This window comes from Pelodiscus sinensis, chromosome 3 (genome assembly GCF_049634645.1).
Source record: "Pelodiscus sinensis isolate JC-2024 chromosome 3, ASM4963464v1, whole genome shotgun sequence".
NCBI classification, from domain to species: Eukaryota; Metazoa; Chordata; order Testudines; family Trionychidae; genus Pelodiscus; species Pelodiscus sinensis.
In genome coordinates this window covers 88,758,811-88,777,451 of record NC_134713.1, presented here as the reverse complement: position 1 = coordinate 88,777,451, position 18,641 = coordinate 88,758,811, and the positions used below count along the sequence as shown (strand labels likewise).

The 18,641-nt window shown below is 40.7% G+C and overlaps 1 protein-coding gene across 5 annotated transcripts in view; it reads right to left on the bottom strand.

Annotated features, from left to right (window-relative positions):
• Positions 1–18,641, bottom strand: part of NKAIN2 (sodium/potassium transporting ATPase interacting 2) — a 762,798-nt gene that overhangs the window by 248,236 nt on the left and 495,921 nt on the right. The gene's annotated exons all lie outside the window — the stretch shown is intronic.

Sequence of the window (18,641 nt, the reverse complement as noted above, 5' to 3'; positions counted from 1 at the left end):
GGTGAAGAGTTTGGATTGCAGCAGGGACTCCAGGCGGGGGCCATGAGGTTTGGGGTGTAGGAAGAGGCTCAGGGTTGGGAAAGACAGCTTGAACAGTAGGTTGGCATGTGGGAGGAATTCAGGAGTCCAGCTGGCACTTACGTAAGTCAGCTCCCAGGAAACAACCAGTGGGTGCCTGCATCTTCTAGGTGGGAGGCCAGGGAGATTCCACACACTTTCCATGCCCACGGACACTGCCCATTGCAACTCCCATTGGTTGCAGTTCCTGGCCAATACAAATTGTAAAGCCAGTGCTCAGGGTTGTGGTCGGAGAAGCCTCCATGGCCCCCATGCATCTAGGAACTGCAGAGATTGGCCGGCTGCTTCCTGGAGCTGTGGGAAGCCAGGACAGCTAGGAAGCCTACCTTAGCCCCACTGTGCTGCAAACACACTTTTAATGGTCCAGTTGGCAGTGCTCACCTGAGTTTCCGGGATCCCTTTTCAACCGGGTATTATGGTTGAAAACCAGACACCTAGCCATCCTAGACAGCTAGAAGCAAAGCCACATCATGCCACAAGGAGGTGTTCTCAATGCGTTGCTCTGGAATAGCTTCTTTAACAGATTTTGTTTAGAAATTGTACCTTAAGCAACTCAGGGTATGTCTACACTACCCCGCTAGTTCGAACTAGCGGGGTAATGTAGGCATACCGCACTTGCAAATGAAGCCCGGGAAATTCAAATCCCGGGCTTCATTTGCAAGTGCGGTATGCCTACATTACCCTCCTAGTTCGAACTAGGAGGGTAGTGTAGACATACCTGCAGATACAGTATTCTACAGCCTCCCTCCAACAACTGGAACAAATTGTGAAGGAACTTGTTTTATCCTTAGACACATGAGGGCAGTCATTTTTGGATCATTAGTCATGCTTAAGAACTTTGGGGAGTTCTATGTCTGTGTTATGCAGGTGGTCAGACTGGATGACCACAGTGATCCCTTATTACCTTGAAATCTATTAATATAATGTTGATACTTTTACTCCTCCATTTAATTTTCCTCATATTTCTCTACTTGCAGCATTTGGTAACAGACCTATGAATTTAAATCAGACTGGACTAATAAATACAACCATGAAGAAGGGCTTATAGGTCAGTGGTGGGGAACCTAAGGCCTGGAGGCCAGATGGTGCCCCCAGTTTACCTGGATCTGGCCCCTGAGGCTCAGGGCTCCCCTCAGGATTGGGGAGCCCTCGCCGGTGAGGGTAGATTTTTTTTTTGTTCCTCACTTAGGTACAACCCTTGCCTGATTTTTCTGTGGGTTAGTGGCACCTGACCCAAAAAACGTTCCCACCCCGTTATAGGTGACATAAGTGTAACTTGATCAATAAGTTATCACCTTCTTTTTAAGATTTTGCCTTTTAGTTGGTTTTATGGCATAAACACAGGTTGGTCTTCGTAATTTGTGGGGTGCTGAAAATGAACAAAGGCTGCACCTAAAAGTAGCAGATGTTGAAATGCTGCTGACAGGTCTGGAATAGGAACATAAATTATCATTACAACTAAGTTTCAGAAATGATGATGACATTAAAATGTCTCATTTGCAGGATCATCAGACTCATCAATTTTTCTGTGCTTTCAATAGACACATTTCAATCAACGGAATATCTGAACTTGAAGGAGCCAAAGGAATTAATTTTCTGTATTTTGAAAAAGCATAAAAATCCTTTCTATTTCCCTACTTAATGATTCTTGACAATATTTTACATTTAAATTTAAATGAATGATCAATTTTCATTTCAGATCCCACAATCACTTGTCTCCTTCCACTTCCTCAACTTTAGGCACACTGAATTGGATACTTTTATGGTGTTGTTCAGTTAAAAAGATAAGCAAATTCCTGTTTTGACTCTGAAGACTCTATATGAATTGACATTCATTATAGACTCATTGTACCAAATGCCCTGCAGTTATTAGATTTTAGCAAATTGGGTCTCCCCTAATAGTTTACAACTCCACCCAAAAGCAATTTCTTCTGTGACTAACAATTGTTGAATCTATCCAACAGCCAAAACCATGTCTCAGATCATTGATGGCTGCATCTATTTTCCTAGGCATCTTGTTAACTCTGTGCTTCTCTTATTGTTTCCTAACAGAGATATCCCAAAGAAGATATCACTTTGCACAGTAACAATGGTTCTTTGGTATGCCTATTGCTAAAAGCGCTCCACAATACATTTTGCACTTCTGATAGGAGATCTTTGGTAGCAATGTCTCTTTGGACTATTCATAGATACTCACCACCTCGTACTCTGCCTCAAGGCTAACTAGCACAGGTGAATCAGTTTTATACCACAGAGTCCCAGCTGAAAGAGGGGAGGAGCATAGTTGTGAAGCACCCATAAGGACAAACATTTCAAAGCACTCTTGATACTGCACAAGGTGAGTAGCTTCTTCTTCTTCTTCTTCTTCTTCTTCTTCTTCATTAGTGTTCCAATAGGTACCCCAATGAAGGTGATTTCTGAGCAGTATCCCAGTGGAAAATTGGGGCTTCAGAATTGAGTCTATTATTGATGACAATACTGCTGAGCTAAAGATGGTATTGGAAGCAGAGTTTCTGGTAATCATATAGTGTCCTGTGAAGGTATGCTCAGAAACCCTAATGCTCACCCTACAGATTTCCAAGATAGAAACATTCTTGAAGAAGGTGACAAGAGGTAAAAACTGATAGTGCAGAGTGCATGCAGTTTCCAGATGGAGTCAAAACATTGAAAAGACAATAGTGGTGGCTGATTCAGTTCCAGACTCATTTGGTGAGTCTCTGGTGAAATTGCTGCACCTTTTTGGACCTTTACTCACTGTAGAGAAAAAATTTAGGAGTACAAATACCAGAGTACAAAATATATTGGAAGGACAGAACAGGTCGTGCTGATGGGGGACTGGCACTATATGTGAAAGAAAATGTAGAATCAAATAAAGTAAAAATCTTAAATGAGCCAAAATGTTCCATAGAATCTCCATGGATAGTAATTCGGTGCTCCAATAATAAGAATGTAGCAGTAGGGCTATATTATCGACCACCGGATCAGGATAGTGATAGTGACTATGAAATGCTAAGGGAGATTAGAGAGGCTATCAAATTAAAAAACTCAATAATGGTGGGGGATTTCAACTATCCCCATATTGAGTTGGTACACGTCACCTCAGGAAAGGATGCACAGATAAAATTTCTTGATACCTTAAATGACTGCTTCTTTGAGCAGCTGGTTCTGGAAACCACAAGGGGAGAGGCAATTCTTGATTTAGTCCTAAGTGGAGTGCAGGTTCTGGTTCAAGAGGTAAATTATAATTGGACCAGTTGGAAATAGTGACCATTATATTATAAAATGTAACATCCCTGTGGTGGGAAAAACACTTCAATAGCCCAACACCATGGCATTTAATTTCAGAAAGGAGAACTACACAAAAATGAGGAAGTTAGTTAAACAGAAATTAAAAGGTACAGTGACAAAAGTAAAATCTCTGCAAGCTGACTGGAAACTTTTCAAAGACACCATAATAGAGGCCCAACTTAAATGTATACCCCAAATTAAAAAACACAGTAAGAGAACAAAAAAAGTGCCACCGTGGCTTAACAACCAGGTGAAAGAAGCAGACACAGATAAACACATTTCTTTTAAAAAGTGGAAGTCAAATCCTAATGAGGAAAATAGAAAGGAGCCTAAACTTTGTCAACTTAAGTGTAAAAATATAATAAGAAAAGCCAAAAAGGAGTTTGAAGAACAGCTAGCCAAAAACTCAAAAAGTAATAGTAAAATGTTTTTTAAGTACATCAGAAGCAGGGAGCTGGCTAAACAACCAGTGGGGCCCTTGGATGATCAAGATGCTAAAAGAGCACTCAAAGATGATAAAATCATAGCGGAGAAGCTAAATGAATTCTTTGCTTCAGTCTTCATGGCTGAGGATATCGGGGAGATTCCCAAACCTGAGCCATTTTTTTAGGTGACAAATCTGAGGAATTGTCCCAAATTGAGGTGTCATTAGAAGTGGTTTTGGAACAAATTGATAAAATTAACAACAAGTCACCGGGACCACATGGGAAACTGTGGAACTATTAACTGGTTTGTAACCTATCCTTTAAATTGGCTTCCATATCTTATGACTGGAAGATAGCTAACGTGACACCAATATTTAAAAAGGGGTCTAGAGGTGATCCTGGCAATTACACACTGATAAGTCTAACATCAGTACCAGGCAAATAAGTTGAAACTATAGTAAGAATAAAATTGTCAGACACATGGATGAATATAATTTGTTGGAGGACAGTCAACATGGTTTCTGTAAAGGGACATCATACCTTACTAAACTTCTATAGTTCTTTGAGGGGGGTCAACAAACATGGACATAGTGGATTCAGTGGATATATTATACTTAGTTTTCCAGAAAGCCTTTAACAAGGTCCCTCACCAAAGACTCTTAAGTAAAGTAAGTTGTTGTGGGATAAGAGGGAAGGTCCTTTCACGGACTGATAACTGGTTAAAAGACAGGAAATAAAGGGTAGGAATAAATGGTAAGTTTTCTGAGTGGAGAGAGGTAACTAGTGGAGTCCCCCAAGGGTCTGTCCTACGACCCATCCTATTCAACTTATTTATAAATGATCTAGAAAAAGGGGTAAACAGGCATGTGGCAAAATTTGCAGATGATACCAAACTGCTCAAGATAGTCTTCTTCAGTCTTAACTATGAAGAGCTTCAAAAAGATCTCACCAAACTAAGTGACTAGGCAACAAAATAGCAAATGAAATTTAATGTTGATAAATGTAAAATAATGTACATTGGAAAAAATAATCCCAACTATTTATAGAATATGATGGGGACTAATTTGGCTACAACTACTCAAGAGAAAATCTTGCAGTCATTGTGGATAGTTCTCCACTCAGTCAAACATCCACTCAGGGTGCAGGGGCAGTCAAAAAAGCAAATAGAATGCTAGGAGTCATTAAAAAAGGAACAGAGAATAAAACAGAAAATATTTTATTGCCTCTATATAAAACCATGATACATCCACATCTTGAATGCTATGTACAGATGCGGTCACCACATCTCAAAAAAGATATATTGGCACTGGAAAAGGTTCAGAAAAGGACAACAAAAATGGTTAAGGGTTTGGAGTGGGTTCCATATGAAGAGAGATTAAAAAGACGTGGACTTTTCAGCTTAGAAAAGAGGAGACTAAGTGGGGATATGATACAGATCTATAAAATCATGACTGGTATGGAAAAAGGGAATAAAGAAAAGTTATTTACTTATTCCCACAATAAAAGAACTAGGGGTCACCAAATGAAATTAATAGGCAGAAGGTTTAAAACAAACAAAAAGAAGTTTTTCTGCACTCAGCGCACAGTTAACATATGGAACTCCTTGCCAGAGGATGTGGTGAAGTCTAGAACTATAACAGGGTTCAAAAAGAGATAGAGGTTAGGTCCATCAATGGGGGTTAGGTCCATCAATGACTATTAGCCAGGATGGGTAGGAATGGTATCCCTAGCCTCTGTTTCTCTGCAGGTGGGTGACAGGGGAGGGATCACATGAGGATTACCTTTTGTGATTCCTCCCTCTGGGGCATCTGGTATTGGCCATTGTCAGCAGACAGGATACTGGACTAGATGGACCTTTGGTATGACCCAGTATGGCCAATCTTATGTTCTTACGTTCTTATGTTTAGGGTAAAAGGTCAGGAGGTGAATTAGTTTGGTTTATGTGAAAAGACAAAGTCATTTTGGGGATGTACTTCGGGTGTGATCTAGGAGTAACACTGTACTTAAAGAATAGTGCAAAGGGTATGTGTGTGTGCAGTTAGTGCTGCTATTGCTTCCATTTTCCTCACCAAAACAATGACTATGAAGAATGTAGTCTTCATTGACAACTATGTGAATGAACAAGAGACATTAGGTTTAAAGGGTGGCATAGTCAGGCTTTTAAAAATTAGATTTAGATTTCACATTGAGTGGGTTGTCTGGGTTGGGACAGTGGTTCTCTATGCCCTCGTGGGGCATAAATTAAGCCCTACGTGGGGAAAAATTAAGCATCCTTCTATTTACTGATGGAAAGCAACAGCCACAAGGTGTACTTTGAGTCAACTGAGGGATAGACCTGATCTCTTGAGATGGATAGCTCAATACCATGAAGAGAGTGGAAGATGCTGCGGGGTTTGGGTTCAGCCCATCATAAAGATATGGACCATTTGAAAATCTGGAACCAGATTGTGAACCTTCCCACCAACATTAAGGGGAGTTCACATTTTGAACTTTACTTTGGGTCCATCTCTATACTCTACCATGTCAGAATGCAGTCATATATATATACAGAGATTATCCCGGTCTAATTAATGCACCAAAGAAATACTCTTGCTCAGAAAGTAACTTCTGGGGAAATAAAAATTTTGGCACACACATCATTCAGAAGCACAAGAAATGCCTGCATTAACTTTTGTTGAACTCATGTAAGTTTCATAGCAATCCAAGCATTATCTTTGTGGTGCATAAAATAGACATAATAAAGAAGCTGAGAGTCTTTGACAGTAATCATGGGTTTTGACCACTTAATTAATTATCTAAGATGTTGACTTGAGTCCAAGTATTCTCCTTCAAAGATATAATCATCAGTAGAGTATTTTGCCTACTAGTAATGCACTTCATTTTCTGCTCCATGATAAAAATCAATCTCTGAAGTACAACACAAAATGCAGAGGATCCCAAACTGAAACCTTCACATTAAACTTCGATATGTCCAATGACAAGAACATCACCACATTTTCAAGGTGACTTTTTTAGATTCATGAGTGGGTATAATTAATGGCTTAACTAAAAATACTTTTAGAAAACCACCTTGTTTAAAACAAATGCAAGTCTCCCTCCCCCTCTGTGCTGCACCACAAGATAAGGACTGTTAACATAAATTGGCTGAGGCAAAACTGAATCTAGGGGTAAGAGTGGTAAAGAAGGCAATCTGCAATTGAAATTCTAGGACAATTAATTTATATTGCCTTCTGAGTATAGTGGAGTCATTTACTGACAAATCAGATGTTAAAAAACCCACACAGATATATGATGATTATAAAAGCTACATATGATTTTTGAAAAAATCAACTATCACTGATGAAAAATATTCTATGATGGAATATCCACCTCTCTCATTGCTGAGGCAAAGACCTATTGCATGCATCTTCTCATTCTGTCCTATCATCTTTCAGTTTGTGGAATGTGCAAAGGAATAACCCTCATTACTCAGCCTGATTCAAGAAAACCATTTCCTTTATAGTGGATTCTATGTGGTTCACTGAAACATGACTGCTTTACAGACTTGTGTTTTTTCACATTATATCTCTGGATTAAGAATACCAGCGTCCTCTGTTCCTGAACATAAGGCTGGGTATACATCAGCATATGCCTTGTTCTAAAGTGGCATAATTCATTCTGAACACACACCACTACCATCTAATAAAGAAAAATATATATATTCCCTCAATTTCTTGGCTCTCCCTTGCTTTCACTTTGCAAACTGTTGTTTATTTTTTATTTTTCAAGAAATGATTATTCAAATACAAAGAGGTAATACAAATGCTGCTAGTTTAAGGTGTCCTTCAGTAGGTACGATAGCCTGATTCACAGAAAGAGAAAAACTAATCATGTGTTTATACCCTGCTTTTTATTTATGTGAGCAAAACCAATCTCCCATTCTCCATAGCCACTCACACACTCAGGCTGGTGCCCGTTGACCATGTGCCACAATAACCATTTAAGTAGGGGGATGCTCATCCCATCTACTCTCCAAATAAAACATACAATGCTTCTCTGTTGTCTTTTGCCATTATAAAAAAGTTAATCTCCTTAGCATTTGTAAATGGATAGCTGGAGTTCAATTGGCCATGTGTACACAGCATCTTCACCATTATTCACCAAGTTCTTTTGTTTTAAAATTGCCTATATTACACATGGACAGGGTGTATGTTTGAGTTGTCGGACTTGTTTTCTTTCACCACTATCATTTCTGTATTATGCAGACAAAATGATTATGGAAACAAATGTGCAAATTTCCTCATATTTCCTTGTTAAGGTTATGGTCTACATTTAATTATGGAAATTGATAGCCCCATTGTACGTGGTTGTTAAAAAAAGAAAAGTGAAGTAAAACAAGCACACATTGTGTTGGCCTGTACGCCAACTAAACTACCTCATTAAATTTTAGGAGTCTATTATTTCTTGTCTTATTATTATTTTAAATATAATAATATGGGTTATGTGACTAATGCATAGTAACTCAGGACAGATATCATTCTGATGTGCACTACATTAGTCATGCTTTTCTCTAATATTAATGATATAGTATGCAGCCTCTGCACTTGCTATTGTATCTTAGAAAAATACTACTATATTATCTAGTGCCACAATTAACAATGGAATATAAACAAACATCACTCAAAAGCAGCTTCTGGAATTCAGGAGGAGATGGGGGGAACCATTTTCTTCTTTTACAATCTTTTATTGATACTACTGCAGAGAGTTAATTGCTTCATAATAATTCTGCTATTTCATGTCAGAAATATGAGCTGAAAGAGAAAAGTATAAAGGCCACAGAAGATGAAGCTAAGAAGCACAAAGGGAAGATTTATGATAAATCTTTTGTCCTAAGAAACAAAGGACTGCTAGAACCATTTGAAAAGTAGTGTAATTCAAAACCAACAAAAATATGGTTCCTGGTCCATTAATATGGGAGCCAGCTCCTGCTCACCCCTAATTCAGTGGTTCTCTGCCTTTCTAGACTATTGTACTTCTTTCAGGAGTCTGACTGGTCTTTTGTTTCCCTACACCATGTTTCACCTCACTTAAAAACTACTTGCTTACAAAATTAGACATAAAAATATCACAGCACATTACTACTTATATATATAGCTATATAGCCCCCAATTAAACCCGTCCAATGCATTATCAATAAACTACAACCTATACTGGAACAGGATACTATACTCCGAGAGGCTCTGGGAGACAGACCCATAGTCTCCTATAGACAACCACCTAACCTCAGGATGATTCTTAACAACCAGAGGGCATATCACACTAATACCAACGCTGGAACTTTCCCTTGCAACAAACCCCGGTGCCAGCTTTGTGTACATATTTACTCTGCTGACACCATTATTGGACCTAACCATGCCAGTTTCAAGATCAAGAACACGTATTCCTATTCATCCAGAAATATAATTTATGCCATCATGTGCCTAAAGTGTCCATCTGCTATGTACATTGGACAAACGTCTCAGACACTTCGCCAAAGAATCAATGCTCACAAAACAGACATAAGACTCTCTCACACAGAGAGAAAGCTGTTGCTTGCCATTTCAGCCAGACTGACCATTCCCTCAATGACCTTAAAACATGCATATTGCTTCAAAGAGACTTTAAATCAAGACTTCAATGAGAAGCTTCAGAATTGTCATTCATGCTTAAATTTGACACTTTATGTATGGGTTTAAACAAAGACTATAATAATCTCACCCATTACAAAGATAGCTTCCCCAATTATCATCCCTATGTCATTACCTCACAGACACTAACCTTCCTCCCTCACCCTCACTCTGTTCTCAAATTTGATTTGTCAGTTTCACATGCATTCATTTCTTTGATTGTATCACTTTGGTCTATATGGTTGTGCTGATTTTCTTCCACATATTGATCTGAGGAAGTGGGTCTGGCCCACGAAAGCTCATCACCTAATAAACCATCTTGTTAGTCTTTAAAGTGCTACATACGTCTGTCTTTTGTTTCACCAATTCCTTTGTATGCCTGGCAGAGAACCAATTCCTTTGTTAATCTGTGGCAGAATCTGGTTAGCCTATGTTAAACACCTAATAGACTCTTCTTCTTTGGCAAAGTTGAACAAATTTAGACAAGTCTCATCTTTTAGTTGTTTATCTTTAATTTTCTGAAGTCAGCTGGCAGAAGCTGAAATTGCTGCCGGAACAAAGTTAATATAGGCTTTGGAATATTTCTCTACAGCCTTTTCATCCATTGGTGGCTACTTAACTGTGCTCTAGATAGACTTTCTACTGCTATTACTTCCCCTGGCATGTATTCAATAGACTATTTATCACAAAAGTCAACTAGACCTTTGGTGAATAGAGTAAAGAGGCAAATGAAATGGTGGCTGCCTAGAAAAGGGGTGATAGTGGTGGAGCATGTCTCTCTCCCTTTCAAGTTTGGAACCCCTTCATCCTGATCCCACTAGGGGTTCAATCACCTCTTTGCTGGGCCACTTATTCTATTCCAGTGGTCTCCAACCTTTTTACACCCAAGATCACTTTTTAAATCTCAGAACAGGCGAAGATCTACTGCCTCTCCCCTTCCTTGAAGCCCCTCCCCTTCCTTGAAGCCCCGCCCTCTATATTCTCCTCCTGTCCATCACTTGCTATCCCCAGCCCTTACTTACACACTCTGATAAACAGTTTATTTTTAAATTATGCGATACATACAATTAAAATCACATACAATTAAAATCATGTGTTTATAGTTATGAAATAAATGGTCTGTTTTTTATTCATGCTATTTAAATCTAAAATGAAGCATTTATAATTATACATTTTGTGGGGATGGAGTACTGTGGCTGGGGGCAGGGGAGAGGGAACAGGGTCCTGGGAGGGCAGAGGACAGGATTCTGCAGCAGGGGACAGAGTGCCAGTGGGGACAGAGTTCGGGGAGTGGGGACAGAGTTGGGGGAGTGGGGACGGGAGTACGGACAGAGTTTGGGGAGCAGAAAGCCCTGCGCGCGAGCGCCTGCCCTGGGGCCAAAGCCCTGCGTGCGAGCGCCTTCCCCGGGGCCAAACTCCCACACGCAGGGAAGCCCCGCGCGCACCTGCCCAGAGAGCCAACCCCGCCCAACCTGTGCAGGGAAGCCCCCCGCACGCGCGCGCACCTACCCCGGAGCCAAACCTCCCCCCCATGCAGGAAAGCCTCGCGCGCACGCCTGCTCAGGGGGCCGACCCCCCCACCTGCAGAGGGAAAGCCACGTGTGCATGCGCCTGCCTGCCCTGGGGCCAAACCCCGCCACGCAGGGAAGCCCCGTGCATGCCTGCCCCGGGGCCAAATCCCCCCTCCACGCAGGGAAGCCCTGCGCGCGCTCACCTGCCCCGGGGCCAACCCCCCACCGCCCTCCTGTGCAGGAAAGCCTTGTGCGCACGCACACCTGCCCAGGGAGCCAACCCCCCTACCCGCCCCGGGAAGCCCTGCAGGTGCTTGTCCCGGCGCCAACCCCCTCCTCGCACCGGGAAGCCCCGTGGCCAAACCCCAGCGCGCCGGAAGCCGACGCTACCTCTGTCTTCTCTGGAGGTAAGTAGTGGGGCTTCTGGGGGTGGGAGGGAAATGGGGGTGGGGCTTACAGGATGCTTCGTGAGCGACTGATCGAGGCCTCGAGATCGACCAGTAGCTCACGAGCGACTGGTTGGTGACCATGGTTCTATTCATTCCTCTCCTCCTGAGTGCATATTGTGTGGCTCAACCTGGACCAGGTTGGTGAGACTGAGCAGGCTAATGGCAAGTTAGGCTAGCAACTGAATGGAAGGAGTGGGGAAAAATATACTATAACTAAACCACATCCATGTAAAGGAGATCACTTTGGGGAATGTCTACACTGCAGAGTTTTTTCGGAAAAAAGGTTGTTTTCCTGAAAAAACTTCACTTATGTCCACACTGCAATTGCATTGTTTCAACAACAAAAAATCAGAAGAACAGAGGGGGTTTTCCGACATTGGTAAACTTCTTTCTACAAGGAAGAATCCTTTTTCTGAAAGGGCTCTTTCGTTAAAAGGCGTGTGTGGACGGGGAAAAGCGAGTTCTTTTAAAAGAAGAGGAAAGAGGAAAAAGCACAAGTGCCCTGGTGGCCACTCCATCCATAGTAATCACACTTAAATGTGAGATAGTGTCCATTCAGTGTGGATGCTATCTTTCCAAAAAGCAGATGCGCTTTTGCTGTGTGGATGCTGTGTGTAGGCAGGGGACTGGAGTGTAGGCAGGGGACTGGACTCGATGACCTTTCAAGGTCCCTTCCAGTTCTAGGAGCTAGGCAATCTCCATTAATTCTCTATTAATTCTCTTTCAGAAGAAGTTTTTTTGGAAGATCTCTTCTGAAAAGCTTCTTCTGAAAGAAGCCTGCAATCTAGACTCAGCCTTAGAGAATGACTTCAATGTGATACGAAAATAGCTTCCTTCTCCCTTCTCTGAATTTACCCTTCTCAGACAATTGGGAACTGGCCTTCTAATGCTGGTTTTATCAATATTTCAGATTCCAGGTTGTCAATCTTACTGGATGATATCGGCTTGAGAGTGAATGACAGAGTGAGTTCAGTTGACCAGTTGTTTGTCAACTAAATGTCCATATCCAAATAATATTGACCTGCCCAAAAAGTGTTGCATGGATTAGTTATATATTGCATGTAAAATGCTTTGAGATCCTCACACAAAACCTTCTATTAGAAATATTATTAAAATAATAATGGTTCTAAACCATTCTGCTCTCTTCTTGGCATTTATGGTCTTAAAAGACTTATGTTTAGCATATACTCCATTGGTCATAATTTAGAGAAACATTGTATATTTAGCTCTTTTACCTTTTTCCTCATAAATCAGCCCTTTAAGGTCCCTTCATCATTTTTATTGCACTTTACTGCTGATAGTATTCATAACTAAAATATCCACAATTTCAATAAGCAAGAGAAGAAGAAAACCAAAAGATCAAAATTGGAGTTAAATAAACTGCACCACAACTTTATTCTGCTGTGATCCTAAAGATCTGCCCACAAATGTGCTTGTATAACTTATCCCAGTTTGTAGAAAAATGTTTTGTGAAATTATGTAGAATATTTAAGATCTGTCATGTTTCAAAAGTAGTTATAACTTTTATTCAAGAGCAGTACATGGCTTGGCTGGCAAATACATTTTTGATTATCAAATATTTACAATACCCCCAGCTTAGTGGTTTCAGGTTAGAACAAGGATACTTGTTTCTTCCCTATAAGGATGATGAATACTGGAAGCACAACACTGAAGGCTTTATGGTTGAGGTACACGTTTCAATGAAACTATATAATTGGATCAATATTCCTGATGGGAGCAAGGACCTACTCTACTGGGTCTCTCATACAGTCAGCTTTATAAAATAGACTATTTCCAAAGTTTTGCTTTATGAGTGGAAGAAAATCCCATATGAGTTAAGGATAAACATCTTGTCTTTTAGTTTGTTAAGCAGAGCTCATATATATACAGGCAGTCCCCGGGTTACGTACAAGATAGGGACTGTAGGTTTGTTCTTAAGTTGAATCTGTATGTAAGTCGGAACTGGCGTCCAGATTCAGCCGCTGCTGAAACTGATCAGTTTCAACAGCGGCTGAATCTGGATGCCAGTTCTGACTTACATACAGATTCAATTTAAGAACCCCAGGCTCCGCAGCTTTGCTCTGCTTTGCTCCCCGTCCCCCTGGTCTGCAGACCAGGGGGACGGGGAGCAAAGCGGCGGAACACGCGGGCAGCGGACAGCCCAGACGTGTCTGGGCTGTCCGCTGCCCGCGTGCTCCGCGGCTTTGCTCTGCTTTGTTCTGCAGACCAGGGGGACGGGGAGCAAAGCAGAGCAAAGCCGTGGAGCACGCGGGCAGCAGACAGCCCAGACGTGACTGGGCTGTCCGCTGCCCGCGTGTTTCGCTGCTTTGCTTCCTCTCCCTAGTCTGATGGAGACCAGGGAGAGGGAGGGCCCCGTTTGTAACTGCGGATCCGACATAAGTCGGATCCGCATAACTTGGGGACTGCCTGTACAGAGCAATCATTTAGACATGGGAAACAGGTTCTGTATTTTGTATATATGTTGGGTGTTTGTATATAAGAAAACATGCATCCACTCCCCTATATACACATACAAAAAAATGGAGGCAGAAATGATGATCAATTTAATTTTAGATATATTGAAGTCATGTTGTTGTGCATTGGTTTTACCTTTAGAAATGAAGAGAAGTAGAAAATTGTTACTTTTCTCCAAAGGAATACATCCATTAAAATGTGATAAAATAATCAGTTTTAATTTATCAAAAGTTATAGTGGCACAGCTTGCATTAGCTCTGCTCCTTTATTAAGGGTCTGTCAGGGTTTCATCGCAAATCTATTATTTGAGGGGTTTGAAACTCAGCCACTTTAAATGTGCTTATGTATGAAACCGGGCCAAAAGGGGTATCACTGTAGATTGTTTTTATGTAATTTAACTGTTATATTTAATGTATTCATTACCTTGGTTATTTTGATATTGCAGGTGCATAGGAAAATGCAGAATTCAGATGTGTAAAAAAAGAGAAAAGCATAAAATGTAAGGTATTTTTTTTACTTGAAAAACTGGTCTGTGAGCTCCTTTATATCGCAGAAGGTAAGTTGGACTTATTCATTTGACAGCACGGGGATATATTACAAATGAATACTATATGCATTTTTCGTGCATAACCTCATATATTTTTTAAAAAGGATCAAACTTGTGACCAAAGTTATTTAAGCAGAGAGATATAGCCACTCGGACAGATATATAGAGAGATATAGCTCTACAATTGTGGCCTCATTGAACATGCCAGTACCCTACAGAGAAGTTTACCTTTTTTGGAAGGTATTCGTGTAATATACATACACTTTCCTCTCTATGTTACTTCAAAGATTTGAACAAAGGTGTAATTCTAAGCTTATCTTGGATGTGAATAGCAGAATCTTCATTCCAACCTTGTCCACATGAAAAGTGCCTTGAAAGAACAAGATCTGGAATTTGTTCCTGACTGAAGTAGTGGAGTTCACAACTGTGAGCATAGCAATATATATCAGGCATTGTGGGACAGCTGCTGGAAGAATTTTAGGGTCAACAGAGGTAATGCAGTGTCTACATTCAGAGTGTGTTGACCTCTGGTGCAACTCAGAGAAGCGGTCTCTTACTTATCAGTGTAATTAAGAGCTTTCATCAGTAGAAAACAAATTTAAGTGTAGATACATAAAAAGTTAGGTTGATGAAAGGCAACTTACATTGACCTAGACTTGAAGTGTAGACCAGGTCTAAGGCTAATATGTGAGTTTTGGGGGAACTCCAAACAGACCTTTTTTTAGTGTCACCTGAAGAGACTCCAAAACATGTGTAATGAGGCATTTATGACTATTAATGTTCTAAGTCAAAATAAATGGAAGAAATGAGCCCAATTACTATGATACATAGAAGTTATTCAAGTTTTGAGACTTTGCCTGGAAAAGTCACTCTTGGCTTTTTATCAGTCATTTCATTAGTCATCGCTTTTCAGTCTGTCAGTCATTATCTCACTAAAGTCATGAAGAATAAACAGTATCTAAGGATTAGGGTGAAATATGGGAACATGATGAACATGGGGGACACAGCATAATAGAAGAGACAGTTTTCTGAGGATAACTTCTGAGAACCAGCTGCGCTTCAAATAAGGGAGTGACTAGGATAAAAGACTCACCTTGTGCAGTAACTCAAGTTCTTCAGGATGTGCATCTCAGTGGGCTCACCACTTCAGGGGTGTGTATGTGTGTCCTGTGCCTTTGATTGGAGATTTTTAGTAGCAAGTCTGTACAGCCCATGCATATGCCCTCTATAAGGCTGAATGTGCAAACCGCCCTCAGAGGAAACTACTAAGCAGAGGAGAGGAACTGAGTAGAGAAGTACTCACAGGGACACAAATCTTGAAGAACTTCAGATACTGTGTAAGGTCAGTGTCGTCCCCTTCTTCTTTGAATAGTGTCCTTGTTAGTGCTGCTCTTCAGGTGATTCCTTAGCAGTAATGCCTTAAGGAGGTGGGCGTTTCAGAGCAGAATACTTCAGAGATGAAAGATTTGCATGGCTACCTGCAGCTTCTGATGTTGCAGCCTGAACCAAATAATGATGAGTATAAAAAGTGTGCACCAAGACCCATGTTGGAGCTTTGCAGATTTCAGCAACTGGAGAGTTCTAGAGTAGGCCTGTGGCTGGAGATTGTGATCTAGTAGAATGTGAAAACTTAGCAGAACCACAACAGGCAATAACACATTCAGAGATCCATTTAGAAAGGTCTGTCTCCACTTAGGCTATGTCTAGACTGCAAGCCTCTTTCGAAAGAGGCTCTTTCGAAAGATACTTTCGAAAGAGCCTCTTTCGAAAGAGAGCGTCTAGACTGCACACGGAATTTCGAAAAAGCAAGCCGCTTTTTCAAAAGAAAGCACCCAGTGAGTCTGGATGCTCTCTTTCTAAAAAGCCTGTTTGCTTTCAAGAACGCCTTCTTTCGAAAGAGCACTTTCGAAAGAAGGCGTTCTTCCTCGTGGAATTAGGTTTACCACCGTCGAAAGAAAAGCTGCATTCTTTCAATTTAATTTCGAAAGAACGCGGCTGCAGTCTAGACGCAGGTGAAGTTTTTTTGAAAAAAGGCTACTTTTATCGAAAAAACCCGAGTCTGGACACAGCCTTAGAAACTATCTGCAATAGAAACAAGACATCTAAAGGGTCTTCAGGAATGGCCTGTATCTGTCAAGTAAAGGCTAATCTTCTTTTAACATCTAGTCTATGGAAATCAGATTCCTGTGTGGACTAATGCAGCTTAGGAAAGAAAACTGGAAGCTGAATAGTTTGGCTAATGTGCAACGCAAAAGAAATCTTATGTAAAAATGTTGGACAGGGTTGAAATGACACCTTCTCCTTGGAAGAAAACACAATAGATGGTGGGACTGTCATTCCCAGCCTCATCTCTCCAACTCATTGGCTTGCATGAGGTCAAGATCATAATTCAGATGCTTCAGAGGAAGGTATAACATCCCCATAATGGAAAATTAGTAATATTTCCAAGGGGAAGGTTTATTAGGAATGCATGCAAGCCATGCTTTGAACATGAGGATTTATGGCTTCTATAACTGTTTATCTTACACAGAGTTACTATTTTTTTTAAATATGGTTAGCTCTGTAATGAGAGGTGCGGAATCTATGAGAGTTGAAGGTGTTTTGCAACTTTGAAATGTGAACTATTTCTATTTAGGGACATAAATATGTATTTATGAGCCTAACCATAGGCAGCCAGGTATGAAAAAATTAGCTGAAAACGACAGAAATTAGCAATTAGAAGGATGAGAACAAAAATGGCCAAAAGCTGTAAAATGTTAAAAGATTTTTGTTGTCTAATTTGTGAAAACATTTCAGCACTCTTGATATCATCTTATTCTTTTCCCAATTTGCAATTTTGCTTGTATTTAGTTTTATAAAACACAATATTTTAAACCCATCCTTAATGTATATTATGTCTATAGCCCACTTTCTAATCATAATTAAAACTGTAAATCTAGAATAAAGCCTTTGGCATCTACGGAGTTACTTCAGATTTACAGTGGTTAAAATGAGAGGAGGATTTAGCTGGCTATTATGTCTACACATGTACTATACCGGGCAGTGAGAGGTTGTTAGCAAAAGAATTGGATATTTTTTCCTCTTAAGAGGCACATGTGGTAATTTGTACTTGGCAGATAGCCATCTGCTCACTTAATATTTTAAATTTCTGAAATGAAATGCTTCTTAATAAACTACATATCAATAGCATGAAAATACCTCACTTATACTTGATTGACATATAACAAGGTATGAACAATGTCTCTGTGTTGTAATGAAGTGAAGCGAGTCACCTCAGAAGCTAGACGATGCTGCCAAACATTTGAATTGTACCCAAAGTAGGTGTCTGTTTCTCCCTACAATCTACTTAATGCAAAATGTATTAGTATCTCAGTACTGCACAGCTGTGTTTCTCTATCGAAGGAGGATAATGCGTGCTTTCAGACTGGGGGGAAGGGAGTCCCTCCTAACTGGATTTGGTATCTTTATCTGCTTTCCATTTGCTACTTATTTATTTTTAAATTATTTCATTCTGGCAACATTTTACATGCGCCAGTGGAACAAATGCTGTAAGAGGAGGTCAAGTGCCATGTCAACCTCCAGCTGTGTTTCAAGAAAAAACATTCAAGAAACGAAATGACTATGTGAGGAAACATAGCACTTTTGGACTTTTTCTGCATTTACTTGCGGCATCAAACAAAATTACTTAATGATCTTAAAATCCGTGGTCCCATTCCTAATTGAAGAGACTGCAGTCCTGTCTGCAATGGCTGAAATTGCTTTTATAACCTGGTATTTTCCTCCCCCAAATCCTCATGCTGGAACCTCTGTAACAAGTTGCAGCATTATCCCATTTACTCTGGCCCATGCTTCTACTCCAGTGGTGGACAGTCTACAGCCCATGATCCACATGTGCCTACTATAGTAATCTGATTGTGGGCCACGAGATGTTTTGCTGACATTGACTGTCCTCAGGCACTGCCCCCTTCCCTGCAGCTCCCAGTGGCTGTGGTTTGCTGTTCCTGGCTAACAGGAGTGAAGGATGTTCTGGCTGCCACTTCCCACAGCTCTGATTGACTAGGAATGGCAAGCTGTGGGGAACATTACCTGCAGACAGTCAGTGTCAGAAAAAAAGTCTCACAGCCACCATCAGATTACTCTGATGGGCCACATATGATGCACAAGCCACAAGTTGTCCACCAGTGCTGTACTCTGAACACACAGGTTGCTACGCACTATCTAAG